The sequence below is a fragment of the Silene latifolia genome, chromosome 11 (genome assembly GCF_048544455.1).
Source record: "Silene latifolia isolate original U9 population chromosome 11, ASM4854445v1, whole genome shotgun sequence".
Lineage (NCBI taxonomy): Eukaryota > Viridiplantae > Streptophyta > Magnoliopsida > Caryophyllales > Caryophyllaceae > Silene > Silene latifolia.
The window spans coordinates 160816650-160820311 of record NC_133536.1 but is presented as its reverse complement, the minus strand read 5'-3'; the positions used below and the strand labels follow the sequence as shown (position 1 = coordinate 160820311).

The following is a 3662-nucleotide window of genomic DNA, read 5'->3' as shown; positions in this document are numbered from 1 at the left end:
TCTCAAAAATGATAATTACCTTGATCAAAGCATAAAAATCCAAAAATGACAAAAATGCAATGTACGAATTAAAATGCGAGTTAGGGAGTTAGAAATATTTACAAATGGTGGTTTAGGGAGGACTCCACCAAACTCTCATCCTTAGTGAGATGTCATGGGGGCATGGCCAAGGTGTTGTTGATGTTGCTCAACACCTTGAAGAAGTAATCAAAAGCTTGTTCATTATCATGATAAAGATCTTCAATAGACCTTTGCCCTTGTTGTCGGTCTTGATCGATAGCATTACCAATATAGGGATTGAAAATCCCTTCAAACTCATCATCTCAAAGACCACACACTTCACTACTTGATCACTAAAGATCTCTTGAGTTGATAGAGACAACTCTCCCACTTTCTTGTCTTGGCCAATGAGGCCATCCTCTTCATTGCTCGACTTTGGTGAGCTTTTCAAGCTCTCTTTGTTACAATTCACTTGCTCTTTGAATGGAGCATCTTCAATTTTCTTCTTCCATTGGAATTCCGACTTCTTCCTATCATCCTTTCGGCTATAATGATCAACCATAAAACATGGTTCATGCAAACGGGGAGCTCTCATGGTCTTGTCAAGATTGAAAGTTATGCTCTCATCTCCCACTTCTAGAGTGAGCTCTCCATGCTTCACATAAATCACCGCACCCGTGGTGTGTAAGAAAGGTCTTCCTAGAATGATTGGAATGTTGGAGTCTTCTTCCATGTCAACAATGACAAAGTCCACCGGGATGAAAAATTTCCCAACTCTTATGGGAACATCTTCCCATATCCCTAATGGTGTCTTCGTCGATCTATAGGCCATTTGGAGTGTGATATTGGTGCTTTTAAGCTCTCACATCCCCAACCTTTTACTCACCGAATACGGCATAACACTCACACTAGCCCCTAGATCACATAAGGCTTTGTTGATCGTGGTGTCGCCAATGGTACACGGTATTGAGAAGCTTCCGGATCCTTTAACTTTGGAGGTGAACTCCCTTGAAGTATTGCACTACTCACCTTAGTAAAGGCGATAGTCTCAAGCTTCCGGATCGACTTCTTCTTTGTGAAGATGTCTTTCATGTATTTTGCATAGGCCGGCACGTGATTGATTAATTCCGTGAAAGGAATCGAGACTTCCAAATTCTTCACAATTTCCATAAATTTTCCAAGTTGGTCATCAAATTTCGGCTTGGCTTGACGACTTGGAAAAGGAAGTCTAATCACGATGGGTTCCTTCTCCTTGACCTTGTCTTCATGTTTCTTTGAAATTTCTTCTTTTGATGGTTCCCCATCCTTGGAGTTTTGCACAATTTATTCTTTGTCACTAGCTTCCACAACTTCATCCTCAACTTGCTTCTTCGGTGCTTCATACCTTGTACCACTTATCAAGTGAATGGCACTAACCGTTTCATGTCTTGAGGGATTACTTTTAGGTGGTAATTGCCCCTTTTGTCTTTGTGAGCTTGAAGATGCTATAGTTGAGTCAATTGGGTTTCTAACATTTTGGTGTGAGCTAGGATGTTGTTGATGGTGATTTCCTTTGCTTGACTATCCTTTTGCATTTGAGTGAAAAACTCTTGTTGATTCTTTTGCATTTGGAGGACCGCTTTTTGAACATCAAAACCTTGGTCATTTTGTTGATTGTATGGAGTTTGATTTTGGTAACCTTGGTTTTGGTTATAAAAGGGTCTTTGATTTTGGTTTCTCATGGGAGGTGGGGTGTATGTTGGTTGAGGGTTTTGAACATTTTGACTTTTGTATGAGAGATTTGGATGGAATTTGGTGTTTTCATTGTAATAGTTTGAATAAGGAGTACCACTCTTGTATGCTTGAAAAGCATTCACTTGTTCATTTGTTCCCCTACATTCACTTTGGTCATGTCCCAAAGTTCCACAATTCTCACATATCCCACTTGGGATTGATGAGGATGCTGTCATGGCATTAACATGATGCTTTGGTGATTTTGAGGCTTCTTCAAGTCTAGCCATAGCTTTTTCAAACTTCAAATTGATGGTATCAATGTGAGCACTAAGTTGAGCACCCAATTGAGTAACGGAGTCCACTTCATGTTTTCCTCCCCTAGTAGCCTTGTGAGGTCTACTATATTGTGAGTTATGGACCGCAATTTCCTCAATTTTGTTCCAAGTTTGATTGTCATCAACTTCGGTGAACATTCCATTTGATCCCATGTTGAGAATGTTCCTTGAATCTTCATATAGACCGTTCCAAAATTGTTGTACCAAGAACCACTCGCTAAGTCCATGATGAGGACATGAGCGACAAATTCCCTTGAATCGCTCCCAAGCTTCATACAAAGATTCCTCATCCCTTTGCTTACAGCCCGTAATTTGAGCTCTTAGCATGTTAGTCTTTTCCGGTGGATAGAACTTTTTGTAGAAAGCTAGAGCCAATTTCTTCCAAGAGTCAATTCTGAGAGTAGCCTTATCAAGGCTTTTCAACCATTGTTTCGCGGTGCCAATTAAAGAAAAAGGAAATAAGACCCATCGAATTTGGTCTTGAGTTACACCGGTTTGAGAAATTGCATCACAATAATCGCAAAAAGCCTCTATATGAGAATGAGGGTCTTCACTAGGCATCCCCCAAATTGGCTTCTTTCGACTAATTGGATAAATTCGGATTTGGCAATAAAATTTCCGGTTAAGTGTTGTGGTGTGGGAGTACCATTGGGTAGGTTCTCCTCGGTGGGTACGGAATGTGATGAAAACTTAGGCATTGCGGGTTGATTTTGTGTTGGATTTTGTGTTGGGTTCTCCTCACCTTCTCTTGCAAAAGGGTTGATGAACTCAATAGTATTTGGTTGAATAACCTCACTAATACCTCTCAAAGTTCTCCTAGCAAGTCTTCTATTAGTTGTCAAAGTCCTTTCAATTTCGCGATCAAAGGGTAACAAGTCACCTTGTGACCTTCTAGACATGCAAAATATCAAACAACTCGAAAACAATTAGAACAAACCTTGAGGAGTTTTACTTCCCCAAGGCAAAGAAAGACACAACTAATAACAATACAAGAAATTCTAAATCAAGTTAACACCGTCCCCGGCAACGGCGCCATTTTTGGTCGGACTCACGATGGAGGTTTAGTTTTCAGTACTTGTCGTTAGGAGCACCTAGACCAAAACACAATTTATAACTTCACCAACAACTCTACAATTAGTAAAGAGGCAAGTAAAGGTCGGATCCCAAGGGACGGGAATTGAGATGAGATTTCTATTGCAACTAGTGGTGTCTAAGGGTGTCACAATTGGGGTTTGAATAGAAGATCACTAAACTAAATAGCAATGAAAGTAAACAAGCAAGATGAATTAAAAAGGGGTGTAAACAATTGATAAAAGGCACTAGGGTGTCATGAGGTCATAGGGGATTCATGGGAATTGATCATACAAACATATTCTCAAGTTATAAACAAGCAATTATTGTTGTGATGGATCGAGTTGGTTTATATCTTACAATCCTAGGAAAGTTTGGGTCCCGGAGCCGAATCGATTAGATTGTACAACACCTACAAGTCGACTTAGTCTTCCCTACTCAACAACATGCATGGTCTAATGAGACTCGAGTTGGTTTATGTCTTACAAGTCTCATTGAAAAGATAGGTGATGGGTAAAAAATGCAAGGATGCATAGGCTCGCA

The 3662-nt window shown here is 40.1% G+C and overlaps 1 non-coding gene across 1 annotated transcript; it reads left to right on the top strand.

Annotated features, from left to right (window-relative positions):
- The first annotated feature begins 2268 nt into the window (after positions 1-2268).
- Positions 2269-2375, top strand: LOC141616683 (small nucleolar RNA R71). Its single transcript, XR_012531016.1, has one exon. It is a non-coding gene; the product is annotated as a small nucleolar RNA R71 (small nucleolar RNA).
- Positions 2376-3662: the final 1287 nt, after the last annotated feature.